The sequence below is a fragment of the Lampris incognitus genome, chromosome 8, assembly GCF_029633865.1.
Source record: "Lampris incognitus isolate fLamInc1 chromosome 8, fLamInc1.hap2, whole genome shotgun sequence".
NCBI lineage: Eukaryota > Metazoa > Chordata > Actinopteri > Lampriformes > Lampridae > Lampris > Lampris incognitus.
The window spans coordinates 23,372,282-23,384,669 of NC_079218.1; positions in this window are offsets into that span (position 1 = coordinate 23,372,282).

Here is a 12,388-nt window from a genome sequence, read left to right on the forward strand (position 1 = left end):
AAGTCAGCGCTTTTTACTTTATGAGCTCTAAACAGCTTTTGGATATCTTACATAGTTTTTGAGAAATTGCAATTTAAGTTTTATGCACTTTTCAGAAATTATAATGGGTGTGTATTGTGCCTGGCTAGAGTGGATGACGTCATCACAATTAGAGAAGTACTTCTAGTTTGACATTAAAATCTGTTATGGATCATCTTAGAGGAAATTAAAACAAATTGGCACAAACCAAAACCATCACACCGCAATCCAGAATTAACTATGCAGAGTTGAACCCTTAATGATATGAACAAAACGAAGAATGTTGCATGCAAATGTAACACAAACCACATGAGAAGAAGATGAGAGGCATGATAATCATGGTCAGAAGAGTGCGGGCCTGCTATCCTACTGCCTTTTCACAAAGCTGAAGCCTGTTTTGTTTCCAACCTGCCAGTAGGGAAATGTAACTCACATTACCACACACAAACATAATAATTTCACTTCTGGCCGATACACTGAGTGGGTTGGGATCACCATTATATCTGTTTTTATTGTGGGAGGCAGTAGATGGGCAATTGGCAGCTTTGGATGCATGAATCCTGCCTACAGTGAAACTATTCATTTCAGTATTCTGTCTCTATGGATTTACTTGGGCTCCATACAATACAAGTTGCAATTTTCACAGGACAGGGTCACGATGCCAATTAAAGTATCTTCACCATAAGAAGATTTGGTGACCTACGTTTCCAGAAGTGATTTTGAGACCTTACTTATTGCTGTAGGGGTACTGATAAATATGGCACCAAACAAAGACTTTTTAATCCCAGAGACTACGGCTCAGGTCCACATGTAGGTCCTTCAGTGTCTGGAATGAAAACAAGAGTGTTCATCAGGGATTGTTGACTAACTAAACCTTGCTGTTTGCCAAACACAGTAAAGATTACCTTTTAAATCAATTCTTAAAAACAAATTTTTTTCAGACATGCTGTCACAGTTTTTTTTTCTGATTATTTTATTTTTACAGCCATTCTTTTTTGGTTTACTTTTATTTCTTTCACATTTTTTGAAAATAGCAACTCATCTACTGTTTGTGTTTATGTTGAGACAATGGGAAAATTGAATGTTTTCACTCCTATGTAACTTGCTTTGTCACCATGTTTTGAAAAAAAAAACAGCCTTTCTAAATAGAAGTTAATAGGGTGATCACTGGCCTTAATGTTCTGTAAAATCAGGAGAACTGTCAACTGTACTTTTCTGCAAAGCTTTGTCATATTAAATTTACGCACATTCCCATCTGCAACCTGTCCTTCATGGCTGGCTGGCATTATCTCCACAGGAACAGTTTTTTGGGGGGAGCTTCTCGCTAAGGCGTACCAGCAGGGCTGTAATGAGTAACGTCTAAATCAAAACCAAGACCGAGGCCCATGTCAACCAAGACAAGATTCAAGATTCAAAGGTTTATTCATCACATGCTTCACATACACGTACAATGAGCAGAGAAATTACCTTTTTTTTTGTAAACTCCGAAAACTGTTCGGCAAAAGAAGTGAAACAGCAATAAAATAAAATGAAAAAAGTGAAAAATCGGTTGAGTATACAGAAAGTATATCCTGATAAATAGCGATGTACAATATGCAGTCACTATACAAGTGTGCAAATAGTATGTATGAGTAAAGTGTAAAGTGTCGGTGGCAGTAGTGACAGGCTGAGATCAAAAAATGGTTGAAACAAAGGTAGAACACAAGCTAATCACCTTTAAATATCTGCTGTTACATGAACCTCACATAGACATGGGTGTATGATAGGCCTAGGAAGCCCCTCTCAATGGTTGACAGAAATGGCGGACTGGCCATCTGGAGCACCGGGGGTTTTCCTGGTGAGCCACTTGACAATTAGGATTGATGTAACGCAAAATATAAAAAATAACCCCAGTTATATTTATCCTGCTATGCTAACATCACAGAGTACCAAAACCAGCCTGGCATGATTTTAACTTTTACATGTTCTTTTTTTTTCTCCTGTAGATGTCAGGAAATCTTGGGTTTAGTTAGTATTTACTATTCGAGATGAAAGTGCCACTTTAAACAGGTCTTCACTAAACCAACTTCAGATGGTCTGTAGATCTGCCAGTCATTCCCTGAGGGCAGGGTGATTGTTCATTCTCAGACTGACAGTCCATGTCCAATAGAACCATCTGAATTATTAGTTCATCATCCATGCAAGTCAAAGGAAATCCAGACACAGGAAATGACAGACACACCATTTGAAGTTAGTAACCGACATGTCTTTGTTGCTGTTCTTGCCTTGTTGAGTCCACACAATCACTGGTTTATAACCGGTGCTCACACGGCGAACTCAGAGGTTTATCACCCCAACCATTATTTAGAACAACTTTAAGTGAGAAATCTACAAAATGAGAAAACCAGGAAGCATGAAATAGGCTGTCTAAAATCTGACAATACACTGCAGAAAATGTGTTTTAGTCCCTCTAAATTGTCTAATTGATCTTTTGCCATTGGTTAACTTTCTATTATTTGGAAATCCAAACTTGATTGCAAATAATGGCAAAATGGATGCTGCACTGAGGAGGAGCTTTTAGAAACTTTTTTTTATTCGTTTTAGAAAAGCTCATGTGAACAGTAACAAATCACATGTAGTCAAATGGTCTCTTACTTGCAATAATAGTGAGTTCCTTGTTTTGTCATCAGTTCAATATCACAAACTAAACATTTGAAAAAATTGAAGACTTGTGTCCGAGTCCAAGCCAGTTATGTCCCACAAGACATTATTTGAGACTGAGGGCGATTTACAACCTTTGGTGTAAGTTGACAGTTGTTGAAGACAGGAACCATAGTTTGTTTAATTGCTCTGCAACTCTAGGCTTAGGCCTGTTTCCAGAAAAAAATTCCCCATCATAAAAAAGGAGTGATGGATTGCTCCCGGTCATTTAGAAAAAAATTGAGAATTTACAGTTTAATTACTGTTTCGTTTTCATAAAATTACAAGGACGGATTCATGAAAACTTGTGCATCTCCCAAGATGTGAATGAGATCAGATCAGAATCTGATCCTCTCTCTAACATCTGTAGCCCTTCTTGGATAACATTATAGGTCATGGGTTAGAGCAGTAATTCTATTTTTCCCTTTGCACCCCAGTAATTTCCGTCAATAACGTGAAGGGTTCAAATCGTTTTCTGGGGTACTTGAGTATCCCACGGACATACACACTAATCTATCGCATAATGTCACTTATTCTAAAATTCTGAACCCAGTAGTTTGTAAACCAAAAAAAAACAGGTAAAACTCTTGTATCTTACTCCGTTCTCCAGTCTGTCGTAAAGAGCAATGCTACTCAACCCCTTCACTGATTACAAGGGCTTTGTACCTAAGAGACCAGGTGTAGAAGTCAGCCATTGCATCAAATGCCAGACGTCAATGCAGACGAACTCTACTTAAAATTATGCAAGGTGTCAGAGTCTACTTGAAATACAGCAGACAATTTCAGCTGGAATGTTTTTTAAATAGGCTACTTAAAATCAAATTTACTCAGGAAGAAATAAAAATTCCACTTTAGGTTTCCCTGTTAGATGTATTGAGTGGCTTCCAATATCGTACAAACCTTAATGGGCTACTGCTGTCTTCAACTAGAAAGCGTCAGTATTTCATTACGTGGCTGTTAGCGCATGGAGAAAGAAAACACTTCAGAAAGGGAAATGACTGGAAGGACTGCTGAGCAAGAAATATGACAGCACGGTGTGGGCTTTGATTTGAGCCCCTGCAGATAAAGATTATCATTACCAGCATGGCTTACAAGACTGCTGAGCCACCAGCCAGCCGAGACGCTTGTACTTGCAACACCAGCTGTTAGCCCACGCAGACACACAACATGCACACGTATAGCGTCATCCGTGCATACACACACTCAAGTTGTACAATGACCTCAGTCAAGGCTCAAGATAATTCCTTGATTTCTTTTTTGTTAAAAAAAAGTCTTTCCGTTCGGTGGCTGGATCTTCCCAGAAAATGTAGGTCAAAATCTGTTTTCAATAGTTCCTTTTGCACTGTTCTTGAAATAATTCCTAAAACGAATACAGGAACCCCAAGTTCCTGTATGTGTGTGGAGCAGAACAAACAGTCTATACTGACCTATTCATTGCCTGGCTGTGGAAGACTGGCCTTATATGAAGGAATGGTGTGTCCTATAAATCACCGTTTTTGTGTTACACAACCCCCCAAAACTGTCAATTTCCGAAAGTGTTGCGAGATTGAAAAGTGTGATTACTGTAGGCAAAAAAGCTAATTTCTCAAGCAGATATGCAACATTTATTTAGAAAATGTTAACATTAATAAGATATTTACTGCTTCACAAGCTTTGCTCATCCAAGAGGCAAATCAGCAGGTGAATAAAATCACCTGGGAGCAGATCCCCCAAAAACACAGCAATTTCTGTGCACTATTAATCTTGATGAAAAGAGGTTTCTATTTTTTATTTGGGCAGACATCAACGTGGCTGACTCATTAAAATAGAAAAGCAGTAGCCAGGAAATCCATTTATTAAAAAAAAAAATCAGGTTCTGAGAACATGTTAGTTCTGCACTGCAAGGCGTAACTAAGTTTAAAATCCCATTATGTCAAATTTTAACGAATAAACATTGCCATATGTTCCAGTTAATACATGTGTTGAGATGCTACAACACAAAATCCACCCCATTAGCTATCTAATACATGCAGTGGTTTCGCTAGCTTGTTTTCACCTTTGGCTCTCTGCCAAACTCCCTTTTAGGGCAAAAGTGGTATTTTACTTTTTGTAAATCTGGTCAGAGCACGAGAAGTTATATATTTTATGTAGCCTATCAGTGAAATGTAATGCCTCTGCAGGAATTTTCCCTGGAAAAGTGAAAAAAAATGTTGTGAGCATTTGTAGACCTTGTCATCTTGGTGCTTGAAACAAAGGCAGACAGAGCTCCAAAGCCTCAGCCTTCAGAAAAGAAAAAAAAATAGATATGATCAAAGGAAGGATGACAGGTGAATAAAGAAAGGGATAAAAGAAGAAATAAAAGCTGGCACCAATTAGATGTTGGTGCTGCCTTCCCACAACAGAGAAATGTGAAGGAGCAGCAAGACATCTGAACAGATTCAAGGATGGCTGCTTCTTTACTTGACAGGTCAAATAACAACGACATCAGCCAGCTATTTCTCTTGCGCATTGCCATCTAAATCAGCCAAGAGCATATTTGCAAACTGCACTGTATATATGTGTAAATTCCACGGCAGTATTGTTAGCAGCATAATTGTCAATGAAAAACTGACCATCTAATAGATAGCACGTTTTCACCAAGAGCAGACATATGGCTAAATTGATAGCCAAGCAATGCTGATGGTGCTTCCAAAGATTGTAATGTTGTGTAGGCAGATGCACAACTATTATGTGGGTGCTGAGTTCTACAAGGGTTACAAGTTCTACAAGCTCATGATGAAAACTCGCAGCTTAGTTGCGTCCTCGTATAGGCTAAATATTTGCACAGTTGTAGTCCAGAACATAAATTGTGCTGAAAAGGTGTCCTTAGGTTTCATACCTCTAAATTACAGTATAGTTCTAAATCAGTGCTGTTTATGCTGTAATATAGTGCAATATTTCCACCACAAAAAAATTAAAAAGGTCAGGCCGTCCACGTAGCGTGGTGGTTTATTCCATTGCCTACCAACACGGGGATTAGAACCAGGATCCAGAAAGTGTTACCTCCGGCTTGGTCGGGCATCCCAACAGACACAGTTGACTGTGTCTGCAGGTGGGAAGCTGGATATGTCCTGGTCACTGCACTAGCACCTCCTCTGGTTGGCCGGGGCACCTGTTCATGGGGAGGGGGAACTGGGAATAGCGTGATCCTCCTACGTGCTACGTCCCTCTGGTGAAACTCCTCACTGTCAGGTGAAAAGAAGCGGCTGGCGACTCCACATGTATCGGAGGAGGCATGTGGTAGTCTGCAGCCCTCCCCGGATCAGCAGAGGCGGTGGAGCAGCGACCAGGACGGCTTGGAAAATAGGGTAATTGGCCAAGTACAACTGGGTTGAAAAGGGGGGGGGGGATCCAAGAAAAAAAAAATTAAAAAGGTCCTGTGTAATTTGCTGTTTGTTTTTCCATTGCTACATAGGAGGATGGTAATATCAAGGTCTTGATGCGAGAATCACCACTAAAGAGGAGAGAGAGTACGATGATTTCTGCTTGCTGACACAGACAGGGGAAATGGAGCAGAACAGAGCAGAGAAGAGGCATTTAGGACACCTAAAAATACTACACAGAGAAATGCTGCGATTCTCAATCCGGTCCCCAGGTACTGCCAGTACAGCTGGGGTTTCCCCCCCCCCCACCACCACCAGGTGGTTCATCACATTCACCCATTGAACAGAAAACAGGTGAGAACATCCACTCCTCGGGGACCACCGGCAGTACCAATGGTATTTGAGGACCAGAATGAGCACCACTGGAGTTTGTGAACCTACTTTTAAAATGTCCCAAATACAGTTCAGACCTTTTTCCTCTTTTTCTTGACTCAAGTTCTACCCGAGTGCTGACCCCTATTGTTCAGCACCAGAGCTAACAACAAATCCAAAATAGACGAGTTTAATTAAATAGAAAGTTAGCGTATACCCTGCACAATTGCTAGCATCTGCCTTTTTAATGCCTTTAGTAAATATCCGTTTGCTTTGGTTGCTGGGTAGTTCCCTATGGAATGCCTGGACAAGTCAAGTCCTCAGGGGCCAAGAGTTGTTCACTTTGTTTCAATCACAACCCCTCAGCAACCCATACCGATGATTACAGTCATACAATGTTTCAGGAAGGCTGAAATATTACACAGTGCCTTTGAGAAGGCTGTCAAATAGTGTTGTGGATTGTAATATTGCCCAATTCCTGTGATCAATACAATGAGCAGTTGCATGCTATGAAACACTGTGGTGTTTATACCCTACAGACTTCAGCCTTACCCCTCAGTAGTTGTGCCTGTCTGCCAGTATCAGTTGTAGTCTGGTAATTTCCTATTAATTTGCATTTTATTCTCAAAATAGCAATATGGTTTTGGATAGGATTCTTACAATAGATGACATATTTTCTGAATAGTGGAATCTTGCCATGCCAACAAGGAAAAACTAGGTTAATATGGTGGAAAAGTTGTACAATACATCAATACATTTCCATAAAGTGACTTGACGAGAGAAAAACTTGAAAGAAAAACTTGTTTCTACTACTAGTGTTACACACACACACACACACACACACACACACACACACACACACACACACACACACATAATGCGTCCCCCTTAGTTTTATGCACAAATGTGGGGTTCATTTGTGCAACAACTGTGTATATCACAACAAATAACTATACTGCTGTTTTGGTTCATATTCATATTCTCTTTCCATGCTCCAATTAGGCAGCTATTCTAAAAAAAAAGTGAGTCTCACAAGGCCTCTTAGTGAGTTATGAGTCGGTCATTTGGTGATTTTAAACTCTGAATAAGAGTAATATATCCATGCAAAATGAAATGCATCCTTGCAGCCCCAGAAAACTGATGGGAACTGAAAAAGACCAACTCAGCACTGTTACAAGGATGCACCAATGAGTTTCTATCACAGGAGAGCAGCTAGGGCTCATTTATTCTAAGTTACAACTCAGCCTCACAACAATTCTGCTTAGGAGTGGTACGCAGAGTATGCTTTGTTTCAATTAATTTGGGATGCTGGTACAGAGACTCTGATCTTGAAACAAAATGCAGATCCGTTTTGTATTTGTTATAGCACAGGCATCCTCTCTAATGACTAGATTTAGCTAAATAAACTCAACAGATCTCAACATTGCCATCTTTAAATCAACCCCCCCAGCAACAGCAGGTAAAGGAATACAGGAGATGAGAGTTTGATAGAACATAGCAATGGGAAGGGCTGGAGCAAAGCAGACCATATCGAGACATCAGAATAGAGTGTGTCCATCTGAAGGATTTAAGAAGCTACAAAGAGTTGGAAAGGTGGTGGGAAAGCACTCATACGTATATGTAGGCAACCAACAAAAGCCTGATTTGACACCAATAGGCTCTGGCATCATCCCTTACGTTACAATGACCACCTCTTTTTTGTCCCCCCCTGTTTTTCTCCCCAATTGCACCCGGCTAATTACCCCACTCTTCTGAGCCGTCCTAGTCGCTGCTCCACCCCCTCTGCTGATCTGGGGAGGGCTGCAGACCACCACATGCCTCCTCTGATACATGTGGAGTCGCCAGCCGCTTCTTTTCAACTGACATTGAGGAGTTTCACCAGGGGCACGTAGCGTGTGGGAGGATCATGCTATTCACCCCAGTTCCCCCGCCCCCAGTCCCAACCGACCAGAGGAGGTGCTAGTGCAGTGACCAAGGAGACATGCCCACATCCGGCTTCCCACCCGCAGACACAGCCAGTTGTGTCTGTAGGGATGCCCGACCAAGCCAGAGGTAACATGGGGATTCGAACCGTAGATCCCCATGTTGGTAGGCAATGGAATAGACCACTACACTACCTGGACGCCCCTGACCACTTAAATTTATTGGTGATAGCCTGTAAAATGGAAGGGCCTTGTTCCCTTCACTACCCAGCCACTTTCCACCACCAACATCTTGAAATTGTCAACAAATATCCTGTAGGGAGGTGTGGGAGGTGGGAGGTCAGTGAAGGTGAGTTGTTCAGGGAAGAGGGGATGGAGAGCGGATGGAGAGCCTGTGTTGGCTCCATTTCACATTGGCTACTCTATCAAAGTCAACACTTCCTCTCATCCCTGTTTAACATCTGATATTGCATTCAACACAAGTATTACTCTTTCCAGTCAAAGGAAAAAAAAAAGGGTAGAAGGTTTGCGCCGCTGGTTCAGCCCTACCTTTCCAGCGTGTACAGGGGCAGAAAAACAATCTCCCATATTGATGTGGGAGTTACTCAATATGAAATGCCCACTGCCGTCTCAGGCAGATTTGAGGTGCTGGAGGCATTTGATCTGCTCTCTGTGTGATTTGCTCTCTGATATGCTGTGCGTGTGTGTGTGTGTGTGTGTGTGTGTGTGTGTGTGTGTGTGTGTGTGTGTGTGTGAGAAAGAGAGAGAGAGAGACACACACACACACACACAGAGACACAGAGAGAAAGAGAGATTGATAAAAATCTATATTGACTTATATGAAGCTGATCTTTCCATAAAAAGGAAAGGCTAGTATATGAATTTAGTATATCACATAGAGATACAAATGTGTTAATTTTTGTGTGCGTGTGCACATGTCATAATTGGTGTGTATGCATATTGCTTTTCTTCCAATTTGATGGGGCAAGTTATTTTTAATCCAAATATAATATCCCGCCAAATATAATATCCCTCTATGCTCCCCAGTGTTAATCTGCAGACTCCATTCAGCAAATTGTGGACGACTGATGACTGGCTGAGTCTTTTAGTGGCTGCACCCCTGCTTGACCACAGAAAAGGTGTTAAAAGCATTCCACAGGGATGCAGGCTAAATGCTGACACCACTGTTACCCACAGTTTGGTAGAGTTGGCTGTTTGCAGATTTCTCCTTGACATACTGTAGCTCGTTTCAACTAATCCCTAAAATCTTCAATTGGATTAATATCTGGTGGTTGTGCAGCGGTCCTGCAACTGTAATGTCTGGTATTTTGCTGAAAGAAACCAAATTCTTCTGAAGTGTTGACTGTCTTGTTCATTTCACGATACAAGTTTCTTTTTATCGGTCAATTCTCACTACTGTTGTACTGGGATGTTGGCTGAGTAGCTGGAGACTAACTGCACACAATTCCTGTCAGCCTCCTTTGATCTATTTAGTCATTAAGCCAATTTTGACTGATGGTCTGCCTTCTGCTGGGTATGCGTTGGGTGTTAGGCCATTTCAGAAACACATGGCACACTGTTGCATGTTAAAATGCAGCATCACTATAGCACACATAATAGCTTAACACATGGTTAATATCATAATCCATCGTCCTAATGATTCATGCAAATGACGGAAAATAATTGTTCATTCTGTTCCCTGCAAGCTAAAAAATCTTAAATTATAACAAGAGAATTAGCAAATTATAATAGTCAAACAGCCATCCATCCATTATCTTAACCGCTTATCCTGCTCTCAGGGTCACATGGATGTTGGAGCCTATTCCAGCAGTCATTAGGCAGCAGGCAGGGAGACACGCTGGACAGGCCACCAGGCCATCACAGGGCCCACACACCCACACACCCACACACACACCCATTCATTCCTAGGGACAATTTAGTATGGCCAATTCACCTGACCTACATGTCTTTGGACTGTGGGAGGAAACCGGAGCCCCCAGAGGAAACCCACACAGACATGGGGAGAACACGCAAACTCCACACAGAGGACGACCTGGGATGACCCACCAAGGTTGGACTACTCTGGGGCTCGAACCCAGGACCTTCTTGCTGTGAGGCAACCAAGCTAACCATTGCGCCACCGTGCCACCCCCTAGTCAAACATAATAGTTGATAATATTCTGACAGTTTGGCACCTGCAAATACCTTCTTTTTTTTTCGTGGATTTTTCCCCCTTTTTCTCCCAATTGTATTTGGCCAATTACCCCTCTTCAAAGCCATCCCGGTCGCTACTCCACCCCCTCTGCTGATCCGGGGAGGGCTGCAGACCACCATATGCCTCCTCTAATACATGTGGCGTCGCCAGCCGCTTCTTTTCACCTGACAGTGAGGAGTTTTGCCATGGGGACATAGCGCATGGGAGGCTCACGCTATTCCCCCCATTTCCCCCTCCCCCCGAACAAGCGCCCCAACCGACCAGAGGAGGCACTAGTGCGGCGACTGGGACACATACCCACATCTGGCTTCCCACCTGCAGACACGGCCAATTGTGTCTGAAGGGATGCCCGACCAAGCTGGAAGTAACAAAGGGATTCGAACTGGTGATCCCCGTGTTGGTAGGCAATGGAATAGACCGCTACACTACCCAGATGTCCCACTTGCAAATATCTTTATTACAGTAATCTACTGTAATAATACTGTTTCCCATTTTGTTAGGGTGGCCCAAATAGATTTCTCATGCATTCATTATTTTTTCCTTTTAATGTTTTGAAAGTGATATGCATCTGAAAGGTGAGTGATGGTGTTACTTCCTGGTGCTAACAGAATAGCATGTTAGCATTAACCTGGCTAGATGGCTAACTGAAACATTAACTCGACATTTCCTGACATTGTCAGTAAAGGATGAATAAATCTTTTTTTTAGAGAAGTCGAGGGAGACGCCAAAGCTGTTGCATAATGGTCACTTGCTTAACGAAAATAGCCAATAGTGAACAGTATATTAGTTTTAAGGCCAGTCGTAACAAAGACAATGTAGATGCAACCAAGCAGCATGTTGCAAATAGTCAGTGCACTGGAAATGTCAACTGGGGGCAATGTTGAACTCAGTGGCACCTACAGAATTATATCTCATGCTGTGCATACACATGGTGCAGACCAACACCTTCTACCCTTTTTGGGCCTGGATCTTCAGGTACCTCCCACAAAAACACTTTTTCCAAAATTCCAAACTAATGCTATATAGACATCAGTCACGACAGTTGCATGTGTACTCTGTGACACAATCCGAAGTACTAAATGCAGACAATCCACACCACCTTATTAAAGAGTAAGTAAGCACTTGGAGAAAAAAAGGCTTGCAGATAAGAGGGTCAGTGATGGTGATGGTGGGAGTCGGGGGGGGGGGTGATGGTGGCAATGCTGTAGCAAAACATCTCACCCCAGCTTCTCACAAGTCTACCAAGAGAGTTTAGTTGGCTAATGCCGGTGTGTTGCCTTTCTACTTGTCTTATATCAGTCTAACACACTAGACCCCACATGTTGCCTGAGTCACATGGGTCGCGGTGTGTTTTATGTCCACATACTAAACAAGACAATTTGGAGGGGGTTGATAGGAATGCATTTCTTTCCCTGGGCATAAGAAAAAGCATAGGTTTTCCCCCTCAGATGGGCCATGTAATGTGTCTTGTTTTTAGTTTAATTTATCATGAGGATGTTCACTTCTACCATCGTCGATTCATACCAACATGTTTTTGCCACAAAAAAATTTAAAGAAATATTTACTATCCCTTCTAATAGGTTGTTATTGATAGACTGGGTCAGTCACTGCAATTAAAAATTGTGGGAAACACTGCAAGTCAGGTTGACCAAAACGAATAAAATGTTACTGTAAATATTTCACATGCACCTAAATACCTTCAACTGATCCAAGCCAACAAACAACTGACCTGGAAAGCAATTGTTAATGATCTTATAGAAAAGCATTACTGTTGTTTCACCAGGGTCCCTGTGGAGAACTCACAAAACAAGGCTTGCTGTTTTTCTGGTTGGAAATGCTGT